We start from the raw sequence: 15407 nt of genomic DNA on the forward strand, positions 1-15407 counted from the left end.
AAGCCAACTTGAATGAAATCTCCACCACCACCTCCCCGAAGAAAATTCCTAACGTGGAAAATTCATTTCAGCAAGAGAGGTCTCTACTTTTGAAATGTTTTGACCTGATTTAGAGGCTAGATATAAATAAAAAAGAGGGAGCTGTTTACTCACCAAACTTATGATAAAATATTTGAGAGCTCACCCATACTGGATGCAATCTAACAAGATTTGCAAAGTAGACATTGTGCTTCTGTTGCTTTCATTTGCCTCTGAACAATTCTTGGATTTTTCCATCACCCTTGATCTCATTGCTGCCTATATAGAATTCTATACTATAAAGTTTAGCTGAAATTCAACCACTTTCATGACTAATTCTCAACTAACTCAGCTGAGGATAATGGAAAACTCACAGGCTTTGCAATCAGATAGAAAGACCTGAGTTCACATCCTGGTTAATCCATGGCCGAGGGGCCACAAACAAGTTACTCAAACCCTCTGAGGTTCCAGTTCCTCATTTGTAAATGGGTTAAAGAAGAATCTCTGGGCATCTGGTGGTTCAGTCACTTTAACTTCTGCCTTCAGGTCAGGTCATGATCTCAAGGTCCTGGGATGGAGCCCCAGGGTGGGCTCCCTGTTCAGTGGGGAGTCTGCTTCTCCCTCTGTCTGCTGCCCCAACCCCCACCCCCCAGCTCTTGCTTTCTGTCTCTCTCAAATAAATAAAATCTTTTAAAAAAAACTGAAATCTCAGAATCGTTCTGAAAATTAAGTGGTGTGATCCAGGTAAAGGGCTTGGCGGGCAATAGGCTTTCTTCAACGAATGATGATAATACGTGTTATTTTCATGGGTGCAAGACTTCTGTTTTGAATAATAGTAATTGCCTGTGCCAATTAAGTGATACTTTCTGTATACTGTTTTACATTTTTTAGTTTCCTTTCATATATATATTTCCCCCTACCTAATTGAATTTTGTTCTTCTAAGAGCAGGCACCACATTTGTGTATCTGTTCAAGTGTGTTGCAAGTATTAGGCGCTTAATAAGTGTCTGGATTGATTCTGGCTCTTTGATTTGTTGGGTGAGTGAGGAGAAACCAGAGCAAAGAGACTGCGTTGTTTTGCAAGCTCACTAGACTGTCCCAGGAACTATAGTGGTGGGCGGGGGGAGAGCCCTGCCTTGCCCAAGTGTGACAGAATACCCAGATGTCTACATTTGCAAAGTGGGAGAGATGGAGTAGAGCTGCTTTTGACATATACGGTCCTGCTCACAGGGCCTCAATCTCGGTTTTTTCTCTGCCCACAGCCCCATGCGATCACTGTTTTCCCATTGGACACTGAGATTCGACTATCAATGAGGATAGCTTACTTAACAAATTAATTGTGCCTTTAGTAGGGAAGATAGAGAGCACTAAAATTAATATTTTTATAATTTTTTATTATGTTATGATAGTCATCATACAGTATGTCATTAGTTTTTGATATAGTGTTCCGTGATTCATTATTTGTGTATAGCACCCAGTGCTCTTTAGATTACTGTACTTACCTGAAAATGTGTCACGATTGCAGCAGGGATTTGGGGAGATGTAATTTACATGTAATAAAATTCATCCCTTTTAGGTGTATATTCTCTGAATCTTAACAAACATACACAATGTGTAACCTTCATTACAATTAAGAGAGAAGATTTCCACTGTCACAAAAAGTTTTCTTATGCCTCTTTGTAGCCAATTTACCTCCTCTGATTTACCAGTCCTTGGGAGCCTCTGATCTGATTACTGATCTTATAATTTTGCCCTTTTGAGAATGCCATATAAACAGAATCACGCAGTGTGTGTCTTTTCTGGCTCCTGTCACCTAGCAAAATACTTTGGCGTCTCATCCATATTGTTTCTTATCATTCCTTTTTATTGTTGAATATTCCAGAGTGTGAATATGCCATGATTTATTTATCCATTCACCGTATTATGGACATTCGATTTCCAGCTTTTAGTGACTGTAAATGAAAGTGCTCTCAATGTTTGTTCACAGGTTTGTGTGTCCATATGTGAAGACACAGGTGTGGGATTCCCTCAAGGGAGGAATTGCTGGGTCATATGGTAAGTGTATGTTGAACTTTAGAAAAAAGTATCAAATTATACTTCAGAGTGGTTTTACCATTTTGCATTCCTGCCAGAAATATATAAAAGTTCCAGTGGCTCCATATCTTTGTCAGGATTTTGTATTGTCATTTCCTTTTTTAATTGAAGCATCTCTAATAGCTATGTGGTGTTATCTCATAGTTTTAATATGCATTTCCTTAATGACTAATGATGTTGAGCAACTTTTCATATGTTTCTTTTCCGTCCATATATCTTCTTTGGTGAAGTATCTGTTCCCATCTTTTGCCTATTTTTTTTTTCTTTTTTTGGAGGGAAGAGAGTTGTGTTTGCAATTTTTAATTGCACTGTATTTTTGCTAATCAACACCTAATATTTCGTAACATGAAACTACAGTGAGTCAACCAGTCACCTATCATCTAAGAATATTCCTTTTTGTACCTCATATAGGTAAACTGTATTATAGAAGCATATTAGCTCGAAGTCCAGAGCCAGTAGACTACCATGGTTTTTTCAGCTTTGTGGTGAAATGCTCTGCATGATCTCGCCCTCTGTCCCATCTCTGACCTCATTCCCATCCCCTTTCTTGCTGGTGGGGGCACATGCCAAATATATTTTTGCCTCAGGGCCTTTGACCGAGGGTTCATTTTAACCTGGGAGACTCTACCCCAAAAGCTGCATGGCTTTTGCATGACTCCTTCTTTTACTTTGTTCAGCTCAATGTCACTTTTGTAGGTAGGCCTTTACCATGACCATCCTGTGCAAAATACATCCCTTCCTCCACATCCTCTGACCTTCTTTTTTGTACCACTTCCCACTTCCTGGTGTGCTGTATTTTATTTGTTTTATTGTTTATTTGTCTGCTCTCCATCTCCTCCCACGGAAAGGTAAGTTCTATGAAAGCAGGAATGTGACATGGTTTGTTTCTCTGTGAGGTTCTACAGCTAGGAAAGTGCCAAGGATGTAGCAGGCATTCAACAAATTGCAGGCAGAATTAATAAGTCTTAAGGAGAAAGGTGAGAGAAATGCTAATTAGCTGAATTGTTAGATGGGCCGGCACATCGTACCAGACCTGGCCTGCTCCCAGCACTTAAAAGTTTATTAAGCTATTTCACATTTGACCCAGGTGAACTCCTAAACTAAGCTAAACTAAACCTGTATAACATTTCCAAATGGATGTGCTGGTCCTTTAAAAAACAGCCCCAAGATGGCAGCAAATAGAGGTAGCAAGAATTGCCTTTGTTTGAGGCCCACAGCTTGATTTTTCTTTGTCTCTGGCTGGTTTACTGTTGCAGCAAAGCAAAAAAAAACAAAAAACAAACTTCGTGAGTCTGAGGATTCTTTCTCGGGTACATGTTGCGAGTGGGCCCGAACTCTTGTGATTGGATTGCTCCAGTCTTGTTTTCTCTTGCCTCTGCTTTTTCCTGTTGCACACAAAGTGCATTTAACTGCTCCCTTTCTCTCGTGTTCCTCTGAGAGGACTGGGGGAGTCACGGGGAAGGGTGGTGCCCCGTCATGCAGTGGATTGGCTGTCCTTGAGCTGGAAGTCTCCAGGGTTAGGACCATGAAGAAGTTTAAGAAGTTCCTTTACTTTCATGGGGCTGAGATCACAGTGGACTCAGGGGTGGGTTCTCCATACTTTTCCTTACTCATTGTTCCTGCTCGTAAATAGTTTTCCATACCTTGTTCAAATCTGGACATTTTCCTAAATGTGGATATGGTAGAACCCATTCTGGGTTGGGACTAACTGGGGAGAATAGAGAAGGTCATAGGAAAAATGGTCAGTCAACTCACCAATCAAATGAACAGCAAAATCCACCAAACATTTGGTAATAAATGGCTGCTTTTGAAGTCAAGACTATTTTATGGTTACCACTGCCACCAAAAGAGAAAAAAGGTTTCTAAAAATGGACTGTTTCTTTTTTACTTGATACAGATATTCTGATTTTCCAGCACGTTTTCAGATCGAAAATTATTGGAAGAAACTGACAACCTAACGTAAGTTAACCAAACACCAAACAGTTGGTTAACTGTTTTTATTGCTGAGACTTCATCAATAGGAGCCGGTGTTTTGAAGAGCAGAGGGAGTCCATTGGTAGCATTTCCTGTGGGCTGAGGCGCTTTATAAAGTGTAGGCTTGCAGATTCTGGTTTTCAGAAATCTTCTAAGCCGAGCGTGTTTCAGAACTGATCTTTGCCTTCTTGGTGATCTTAAGCAGAATTATGAAAATCTTCCCAAATCCTGATTTTGTAACACCAAGAAATACTGACAGTGATGCTTCAGGAGGTTAATGATGGTCTAATTATCTTGCACCAATAAGGAAAAAGAGTCAGCCTTTTGGCAAGATTATGTCAGAACTAGTCAGATAGTATAGATATTTCTACCTCCGCACGTTTTCTAAAGGGGGATGTTGCCGCTTTAATTAAATGTTATATGAATACATTTCAAGTAGATCCAAACAGAGGGCAAACTCTGTTTCAGAACTGCTGTTCTTACATTTAAAATGTATTTGAAATGTAGTTTGAAAAAAAAAAAAGGGGAAAGAAAAACTAAAATAACTTGAAACAAGTGGAATATAGTAGCTCATCATTACACTAATATATCAAACAATGTGATCTTAGCTTAATTATCCCCTTTGAGAGTTGGGAAAACTAAGCACAACCTTCAATTTACAGCTGTTTGGTGCCGGGAACCTGAATTATTATTGGAGAGGAAGGGGGGAAAAAGTTTATTTATTGTGACCTCCACTCGGTTTTTATTCATTGTGGAAAATCTGTATATCCACAAATGAGAGCTATTCATCCTTAGACCACAGCATCCTTCAGCTGTCCAGGCCCACATCGACTGCACTTCTCCTGCTTTTGTGTTCATCTCGAAGGCTCTTCATCCAGATTGTTCATCATCTTGATGGTCGAGCTTTATCTTGCTTTTGTGCAGCTGCATTCCGCTTATCCAAAGTGCTAAGGGAGACGAGGGAGAGGGAGAGAGAAAGGAGAGAGAGCGAGCGAGCAGGGGAGAGTGGGAGAATAGAAAGGAGAAAAAGCAATGGCCGGTGCACATATGAGGATAATTTGTAGTTTCTCAATAATAATATATAAAAAAAAAAAAGGACAGGCTAATTACTGGCTTAACTAGGGCAGCCTGTGGATCTTCATGTCAAAAGGACTGCCCGTAATTATTTGCCATCAAAGCACATTCATATTGTGGCACAAAAGAAGGGCCTTTTGCAAATGGATCTTGCTAATAAACAGGGCTGAGAGGAGCATTATGTGTCTCCCTGGTTGCAGGCACATTAACACAGTGACATGGAGCATAACTCGGGGCCTGAGGAAAAAAACACCAGAATGATAATTATCCCCCCGCCCCTCCCCAGCTCCCTCGCCAGTCCCTTTGTGTTGGATGAGGAAGCCGAACGTGACCTATGGAGGGCTCAAGGCAGGCTATTAGTGACCTCGGGGCCCTGATAAGGTGCCTCTGTTCTTTTAAAAGCCGGCCTCTTGATGTCAGGAGGGTCACGTGGACCCTCGGCTCAGCTCGAAATGGTCCAGCAAACACTTCAACCTTAAAGACACCTGGAAGGTCATGACCAATTTAATGCAGATGAAGAAAGCCCAGGAGACAAGGCTCCCGTTGAATCCTTGTACTGAAGTTCCCTGCTCTCTCCCTTTTCTTTTTCTTCATTGTCCACGCTTGGCTCTTGGGCATATATTTAAGTCCGCAATACTAAATCTGAGGGGAAGAAAGTTCTCTCTCTTCCTTTGTTAGTAAATGAAGAGAGTCTTAGTGGAGGGGAAAAGGTGGATGCAGATACAGCCCCTTGGATGAACTCTTCTTCTGGCAAATGTAAACATCCCATGGTTTCCTGCAGGGAGGGGTACTGGGGGTGCAGGGCAGGGTCTGCCTTCCATGCTTCTCGTGGGTCAGGTGGTGAGAGCCTCATCTGCTGCAGAGACTCACCTGTGAGCTGGGCCTGCCTGCTTGCCTGCCTGCCCCAGCAACGCTGCAGACCTGCCCAGAAACCCCCAGGCTTGTTCTGCCTTCACCGAGCCCTTGATGGTAAAGCAGAGGGCCAGTAGTCAGCTTGGAAAACGTACCCAATGCCATTAAGGTGGGGTCCTTCATCTTTTCTCTTTCCTTCCTCTTCCCTTTCAGTCTTGTCATTTTCCTGTGGAAGGTGTCTTCTGACATGGAGGGGCCACCTCAGAGCCCAGAAAATGGGGGAAGGTATTCTGTTTTTCACGCACCAGGAGCAAAACCAATCCCTGTAACTCTTACTTTACCAGCAGAGAAATTAAGGATGACGATTTGCATTGCAAAACAATGCTTGCTTCACAAACGCAGAATTTCCTGAGCATTTAAATATTTAATTATTTGAAAGGTTGGAGGCTGATAAACTTCAAGTTAAAATGTTATAAACCATTTCTAATGGAAAATCTACTGGGAATGACTTAGAAACGTTGAAAGATGTGTATCTGTGGGAAAATAGGATTAAGGGTTTTTGGGATTTGACTTAAACTGCCTAGGAGTTTGCCCTGTATCTGAAGCACGTTGAGTCTAGGGAAATAAACACTCTCCGTTTGTAAATCTCCCAATGATCAATCAATCTTCTACCTTCTTCCCTTCCTTCTGCTCCTCCCACCGCTTTCCTCTCCAAATACCTTAGCATAAAGAAATTGGGGTCTTGAAGTACTAATTATAGACATAAATTTTCCAAACTGTTAAGAGTGGTTAGAAGAAAAAAAAAATTGAAACCACACTGTTCCTATTTTAATCTCTCTAGCCTGGTCCTCTTTCTCTGAACCATTTAACTCTTATATCCAATTGCACACAAGACCTCTCCTCTACACTTGCATATCCTACAGATAACTTGAACCCAGCATATGCAGAAAGGAATTCCTCCTCCTCCTCCTCCCACCCTAGTCGCTCTATTCATGATTTTTCCAGTCGCAGTGGGTATCAACTGCAACTTTCCAATGCTCAGGTCAGAGACCTTATAATTATTCTTGTCTTCTCTCTTTCTCTTACCACATCTGATCTGTGAGAAAATACTGTCGGCTCTACCTGGAAAAGGCATTTAGAATGGAGCCATAACTCCGTCACCTCCAGTGACACCTTGGTCTGAGCTGGAGCCATCTTCATCTCTTGCCTCCATGATTCCAGTAGCATCTTAACAGGTTTCTGTTCCATTTGATCTGCTCCTAAATTGGTAACCAAACTGGTCCGTCCAAGCTGGTCATATTGAAAGTTTATTACAAAGGCCGACACGGTTCTGACTTTATCTTCTACTTGTCCTTCCCTTCATCATTCTGTTCCAGCCACAATGCCCCCTGATTTTACCCTACATACATAGCAAGGATGACCTGCATCTTAATACCCTCAACTCCCTCATCTCCAAGTCATTTTTCAGAACTTACTTTCTCCACAAAACCTCTCCTAGACACCATACTTAACCCTGCAACTACCTCGCACCCCTAGCACCCTGATCCCCTTTGTCCCTGGCACCCTTAGAAGTGTTGACATATTCACTTTTGCTTTAAAAAGTAGAGAGGGGAGTCTGATGGTTTGTCATGATTTCCCCGTTCCGTGCATGGAGACACCCATGCCAAGCAGTTCTCCAGTTCTCAGCAGACACTGAGTGCTTACAGTCCTGACACTGTCTACCCTGGAGACAGCATTAGATCCCACAGGGTGAGGGCTCAGTCCCGTGAGACTGTCCCCACCCCCAACCCCTTCACACCCCAATCACAAGGCCAGATTGTTACCTGTGCTTCTAAGCAGCTGGCTATAAATCAAAGGTTCCCATGGCTCCCACACTGGAAGAATTCGCTAAAGAGGCTTGCAGACAAACTCTGAGAAAGAGTTACTTACGTTTACCAGTAGAAGGGATATTTTAAAGCATACAGAAGACTGGCCAGATGAAGGGGTACATGAGGAGAAGTTCTTTCCCCATGGAACTGGGGTGTACCCCCTCCAGACATGTGGATGCTACAACCAATCTGAAAGCTAATCAAATCTGATTGAGAGTTTTTATAGAGCTTTAATTTCCAGCCCTCCTTGCCCTTTTTGGTGGGGAGGGGGGGAGGGGTGTGCAACCCTCTATCACTGGGTCTCCAGTGACCAGCCTCTCCCTGAGGCTGTCTAGGCTGTCTAGGGATTTAGTCTATCTTCCTAAATCACCTCATTAGCATAATCTTAGGTGTGCTCCAGAGGGTCTCCTTGGGAGTGACAAAAGATACTCCTATCACTCCTATCACTCAGGAAAGGGATTTAGGAGCTTGGTACCAGGAACCCAAATACATTTCTTACTACACCAAACCCCTTAACGATGCAGCTATGGGCTCCGTCAGCAACCTGGAGGACATTAGCAAATTCGTGAATCAGCTTTGCACTACTTATTGTGAAGGAGAGTCATTTGTTAGCTTAAGTAAAACCTGGATTAATTACAACTGTCTGTGAAAATATTGACTAAGGAGGTCTTTAGTATACATTTAAGAAAGGTGAAAATCTCAGACTCATGAAATTCAAGCCCTCTTTTTGTTCATCAGTAGTAGTTTGGGCAGTAACAAGAGCAGACACTTTGGTCCAACTGAACGATGGTCCAGGAGAAAATAAGTAGGGTTTCAAATGAATGAAACCAAGCTTTTTGGTGAGGTTATCTGTGAACAAGTTGGGTGTGTGGCAGGGTGGACTCACGAGATTAGAAAATGCCCATAAAGGTAGCTCTCCTGTGACTTTGTTCTTGTGCACTTTTCCCTCCTTTCAGGTGACTTTGGAAGAAACAGTCCGAGGAAACCTTGTGAGAACAGTTTTGGGAACATCTACACATCTTTCTTTTCTCTGGGCTAACTTATGAGGGAATGGGGGTGGTGGCATATTGTGAGCTTTGTTTGATGTTGATCCTAAATTTCTGAAAAGTTTGAGCTCGTGTTTGGTTCCCTCTCCATGTTTCCAGCGCCTCAGTGTGTTACCGTACAAAATCATGTACTTCGGTTTAAAATCATATATGTGATGTCAGTTATTGATTAAGAAAACATGCCTTGATGGGCATATTTATTGATACTAGTGCACACAGAAGCATCTTTGTGGAAGAAACAATACTGTCTCTTCTGTAAAGGTGTGAAAGTAGAACCAGTTGGGGCACCCCGTTGTGGGGCTGAGCATCCTGAGCAGGGCTGATCAATCTTTCAAGGCTACCTTGTCAGGAACCCTCCTGCAAACCGAAGGGGACTTCCTCCCCCCCCCCTTTTTTTTTTCCTGGTTATTCAAACAAAGTGGAATCTGTCACAACTGTTTCCATAAGGAGAGGCCTCATTCTGTGTCTGAATCCTTTAGCCCTCATGTTCCTGAGCAGACCTTTCAGGAAAGCAGTGTGCTGTAAGTCAGTGGGATGGGTGTTACAGTCCAAAATCCCCTACAAAAGACAGGAGAAAATCAAGAGTCCACCTATAGTGTGTGGATCAAAAGAGAGGCAAATAGAATTGGTACGTTTAGAAGGCTTTTGTGGATCTGGCTACTCATGAACACCATGAGGCAATATAGACGTATTTAGTCCTTAACAGAAGCTGACCACCCACAGAATTTGAGAGAGAAATTCTGATACTTAGTTCAATTCTTAGTTCTATTAGTTCAATTTTCTGGGTAAATTTTTTTGTTATTGTTATAGTAGTGTTAATATATAGTAGTGTTAATAGTACAGTAGTTAATATTTACTCCTTTCCTAGAGGGTAATGTGGGTTTGTGTCCTCTCTGTGTTTAAACTTAACTAAGTATGCATGCACACACGCACACACACACATGCATGTGCATGTAAAGAAAAATATGTCTACATATATGTGTACATGCAGAACAATATATACATGCATGTGTATGTATGTAATATATACACATATATGATTTATATGTATTTATATATGCATTTATACAGGCCTTATATATATTAATTTAAAAAAATTTCCAGGCCTTCTAATAAGACTTAAAGCATGCATATAATTTGTAGTGTCTTTGGGCACTATAATTGGTTAGGCATCTGACTCTTGGTTTCAGCAGGTTGTAATCTCAGGGTAATGAGATCAAGCCCCACTGAGGTCTCTGCACTCAGTGTGGAGTCTCCTTGAGATTCTCTCTTCCTCTCCCTGCCCCTCTGGCTTCTGTTCTCTCTCTTTAAAATAAAAAATAAATCTTAAAAAAAAATTGTAGTGTCTCTTATATCTGTAGTGTGATATAATATGATATAATACATGTTCCTTTAAAATGCATTACAATATTTCATATTGCAAGTAATACATGTTCACTACAGAACATTTGGGCTGTATAGGAAAGTACAAAGAAGAAATAAAAATCACACAAAAATCATATACTACCACTATGTAAAGAAAACTATATTATTGTACTTTGTTGTTGTGTTTATGTGGGCTACATTTTAGTTTTGGTGGTTCCCACCTATTATCCTCTAAGAAGATATGTGAAACATATGTTTCTTATATGAAACAAACAAATGGTGGCATAATTAGTCCATTCGTTTTGGTATATTAAGACAATGTTCTTAATATACATTTTTTGTTCAACAAATCTCCTTTTCTGAAATACATACTCATTCTGTGTCCATCCAACATCCATCTGTCTGTCCATCCATCCATGTATCTTTCTCATATATACTTACAGATCTTCAAGTAATTTCTTCAATTTTCCTTGGGATTTTGGGTTTTCTAACTAGTTTCCTGCATTATCATAGGTCTACCCCAGCTCCATCTTGGTAATGTACTAACATGCTATTGATTTTGTTTCCTTGGCCTTCTTTCTTCCCCATTATCTCTCCCCTCCTTCAGTCCTTTAGCAACTCATCTCAGTGGCTTGTATTGTGATGTTATTGTTTATCCACTTTAACCAGTTAATCTGAGCTTTTCCTTTCTGGGGTACCGTCTATAGTTCTTCCCTCTCATGCCTTCGTGTCCTTTCACTCTTCAAGATCTTTTCATCTCTCTACTTGTCCTTCACCTCGCTTTTGTAATCACTTCTTCCCATCTGACCAGAACATAGCAGTCAGTTGTTTCAGCTACATTCTATCTTATATCTTCAGTTTATTAATGACTTCATCCCCACAATTGTGGGGAAATAATCTTGTGATTTCATTGATTGGTAAAATTAATGATTTCCAACCTTAACAGAACTTTTAAAGCTGCCGAAAATAACTTGTTAGTGGCAGGTCCACCCCTTTGCATTTTTACTGATATTTTATTATTTGTTCAACTAGCAATTCTGTCCTTAGTCCTTTCTTTCTTTCTTTCTTTCTTTTTTTAAGATTTTATTATTTATTTATCAGAAAGAGTGAGCACAGGCAGACAGAGTGGCAGGCAGAGGGAGAAGCAGGCTCCCCGCTGAGCAAGGAGCCCGATGTGGGACTTGATCCCAGGACGCCGGGATCATGACCCCAGCTGAAGGCAGCCGCCTAACCAACTGAGCCACCCAGGTGTCCCCTTAGTCCTTTCTTTTAGTGGGCAATTTGCCTGTTACTTTCATAAAGAAAAGCAAGGTCATGGATGTTAGTCTGATATGCTGGAAGAATAATGGACTCTGGACTTCACTAAATCAGAATCTTGGCTTCAACAGTTACCATCTTTGTGACTTTGACCCTTGACCTAGTCCTTTTAATGTTCTTTTTTTTTTTTTTTTTTTGAAAACCTTACTAACGTCATAGGATTTGTCAGGAGAACTCAATGACATGATGTATTCAAAAAGTTCAGAACACAGTACATTCTCAGCTGGAGCTATTATTATTATAATTATTAAGTAGCAGTGCTCCCAACTTCCTTTTCCACTGGGTTCCAAGTTTCTTTGTGTCTTTGTCATTTCTTATTCCTTCCCCATTGGTTTAGAAGAAGATATAGCAACTCCTTTTAAAATTAATTCCTGGAGACTGTATCCTGCATCCTAGATCCTGGTCCCATCAAGTATGCTCGCTCACTCGTTCTTTCTTTCTTTCTTTCTTTCTTTCTTTCTTTCTTTCTTTCTTTCCTTCTTTCTTTTTTTTTTTTTCTTTTCTCTCTCTTTCTTGCATCTTCAATTTGAGTGGCCATATATCTTCCTCAGGTAAACACCCAGTCTCTCCAAATTCCTTCCTGCTCAACAGTGGTTTCTAAAAACAAGTCTATTTATAACTCACAAGTGTTCTCTTTTCCCTTTTCAGCCTTCTGCTCCTGGCATCTTCTTAACCCCATTTCTGAAGGTGCTTATAAAACTTCCTGTGACTTCTGATTGGCAAGTTCAGTGGGACCTGGGCCTCTGTTTTCAGCCCAGTTCTAGTTCTACATCCTTAGGAAGCACGAGGAGAACACTATGCTTCCAGTGCTTCTGTTAGACTTCGTTGCTCCTCATACTGTGGCACTGTGCTATGACACTGTATTGTTGTTGGGGTTGTCTTTCTCACCTGGTGCATGATGAACGTCTTGAAGAGAAGGACTGGGCTTTACTAAATCCTAAAAGCCAAACTGAAGGATAAGCGCGCGCGCACATGCGCGCACACATACACACACACAACCACATTGACTCCAAAGACTGTTGTCACAAAGTGGAAACTTGACATATAAAGATTGCCTTTCTATATACCCTGAGGTTTGTAAGTGCTAGGAATGGGCATCTTGTCATGTTTAGTGAGTGTTACCAGGATATTTCTGACACTGCCATCAGCCAGTCAGCAAATATTTATTTATTGACAGTGCTAGATACTGTCATGAGTAACAGGAATTCAGTCCTGAATAAGACTTAAGATGGACATGATCTTTGCCTTTGGGGGCTGGTTGAAGATTCAGGAACTTGAATTCTGTACATCTGTCCCTCTCCGTACGACATATTAAACATTTGAATTTTACAGTTTCACAATTAGAATTCTTCAGGGGAGGGAGTTATATTAGAAGTTTCTATCATTTTTTATGTGGGTAGAAAATGTATTTTTTTCCAAACTCATCTGGAGTCAGGGCTGGAGTCAGTGAATTCAGTTTAAATTTCAGTGAGTATTTTTGACTTCCACGTAACTGATTGCATAATATTGGAATATGTATACTTGTTATTTAAATACTGAGCACCTGTGAACTTAGGCAAATCCTTGTGTGAAGGTTTTGTGCAGATGGTACAGGTCTAGAAAGGAGTCATAAACACTGGGAAAACATACCCAGTTTGGAAAGTTTTACTTTTTAAGGTCCTCTGTATATAAGGAATTATGGAACAAATTTTACTTTGAAAGGACCAGCTTTAAAAATAGTCTTAAAAAAAAAATATATATATATATATATATATATATGTATGTGTGTGTGTGTGTGTGTGTATATATAGTCTATCATTGCTTTAAATCTCAATATGTGATTTTTTCCTTTCTGAGATTGCTGGATATATATATATATATATATATATATATATATATATGGATTTTATAACTGAGTAGCCTGCTTGTTATTGAAGAAGACATACATTTGAAATATCCTTATCACGATTATGTAACTTGTGAAAAACTGAGTACCCTACTTTGAAAATATTTAAGATGATGTAATGTATTATCAGTACAAGATGATACTGCACAGTTTGTTTTGAAATTGGTAATGTTGCTGGAGTACAACGCATTAATCACTGCCATTGGGGTTTTTGTTTCTTTAATATAATCAGAAAAGATATACGATATGATCACCCCAGCCAAAGTGCTGGAAGAACTGAAGCTACCTGTTGGCATCTTCCAGCTGACAACTTTGAATGTACATTAGTATTATCAAGTCTTTTTGTGCTTAAACCAAACTGTGACTCTCTTATCACCTTCTTTATGTTGCCCATACATTTATCTCTCCTTTGTTTGGTTTTTGACCCCACGTTTTCAACAGTTTGGGGAAATTTTATGAGACTTGCGCCATTGGGAACCTGGGGGTGATGAAAAAGTGAGCTGTGTCTTTCACTTCTGGTTTCACAGAAGTTTGAATAATGTTTGATGCCTTGTAAATGCTTAACAGATATTTGTCATAGGTCTGAATGGTGAGGCATGTTTGCTTTTTAAGTCTGCATGATCCCTGTGGTCTTAGATCATGGTGCTTTCCCATTTGAAGGGCACCTTCTTCATCCTCTGGTATGTGTTCTCAATAGAAGATAGCTTTTCCATGATTCAATAGGGACTGTCTGAGGCTCTGAGAGATGACCCTTAGAGAAGTCATTGCTTCCATAAAGGTTATTTCCAGGCTTCTCCGGCCAATTCCCTATCTCACGGGCCCCTTGTTCTCTGCCTGTGCTGTTTCCTTGTGTACTCTGAAGTTAAAAAGATTTTTGCAGGAAAATCTACATTTTAATAGCAGTCAATGCTTTAACTTAAAGGAATAGCTCTCTAACTCATGTAATTTCAGGTATTGGTCATCAGCTAGGGGAAGAAGGTATTTGGGGATAAATGGGATTTCCTGGAACTTCTTGAGATCTGTTGAATTACACTACCAGATCCTCTGTCAACAGATTAGGCAAGTCCTAATAGTGGATACTGTTGGTTGCTGGACAAGGGATGTTCTGCATGGGCATGGAGTGGGATTTCCCTTGTTAATTAAACTTAAAAATATGATTATGACAAAGAATTTTTCAATTATGTAGACAAAAGTTTATTTTATTTCTCATTCAAAGTCCCCTGCCTCCACTACCACACCCACACCCATGTATACTCATGCTCACGTACGTGCACACTTTTTATATCCATCATATGTCAACACTTCATTCCATCTCCCTTATGGGGCTTATTCAGATATTTGGGCAAGGGTGCAGGTGGGAAATGCACCCCCTACTGAAGCAATCTCAGTCTGTTGAACCTGGACAGCATTTATCAGGAGTCTAAGACCAGGGACTATAGGTCTCAGGGAGCAAATGCCAGTCATCAGGTCTATAGTATACTGAGGAAACACTGGGAAATATCTTTTCCATGTAACTGTCTTGTAGAAAATAATTTGGCCCAGACATTTTCATCTTTGAAAGAATGTAGATTTATGCACTTGATTTCTTAATCAGGGTGAACTTTTGTTAATGTTTCATGGCTAGGATATATACGGTCATGCCATGGACCCAGTGGTGATATTAGTAATAAAGACAATATTATTAATACCACTACATCAATATAAAAAGAGTTATTGAGTTAACATTTGTAAGACAAAAAAAAAAAAAAAAGAAAGAAAGAAAGAGAGAAAAATCCCAGGTTAACAGTTGCCTTCTCTGCTACTAACCCACTCGCTGGCAATATTTTATGCACTCATGTAGTTTATATACCAGGACTAATGTTTGGCAAGAGCAATCAGACACACAAAAACAACCAGTTGCTTTTTTTCTTCTTT

The 15407-nt window shown here is 40.3% G+C and overlaps 1 long non-coding RNA gene across 3 annotated transcripts in view; it reads left to right on the forward strand.

The window, feature by feature from the left end:
- LOC116877244 overlaps positions 1-15407 on the forward strand; it is a 321390-nt gene that overhangs the window by 2660 nt on the left and 303323 nt on the right. For 2 of the 3 annotated variants that reach the window (XR_004384593.1, XR_004384594.1), the window contains exons 2-3: positions 2006-2073; positions 4010-4071. This is a non-coding gene — a long non-coding RNA (uncharacterized LOC116877244). Of the gene's footprint in view, positions 1-2005; positions 2074-4009; positions 4072-8836; positions 9070-15407 lie in introns of those variants that run through there. The other variant, XR_004384592.1, reaches the window with a different exon arrangement.

The sequence above is a fragment of the Lontra canadensis genome, unplaced genomic scaffold, assembly GCF_010015895.1.
Source record: "Lontra canadensis isolate GAN:19392208 unplaced genomic scaffold, GSC_riverotter_1.0 scaffold50, whole genome shotgun sequence".
NCBI classification, from domain to species: Eukaryota; Metazoa; Chordata; class Mammalia; order Carnivora; family Mustelidae; genus Lontra; species Lontra canadensis.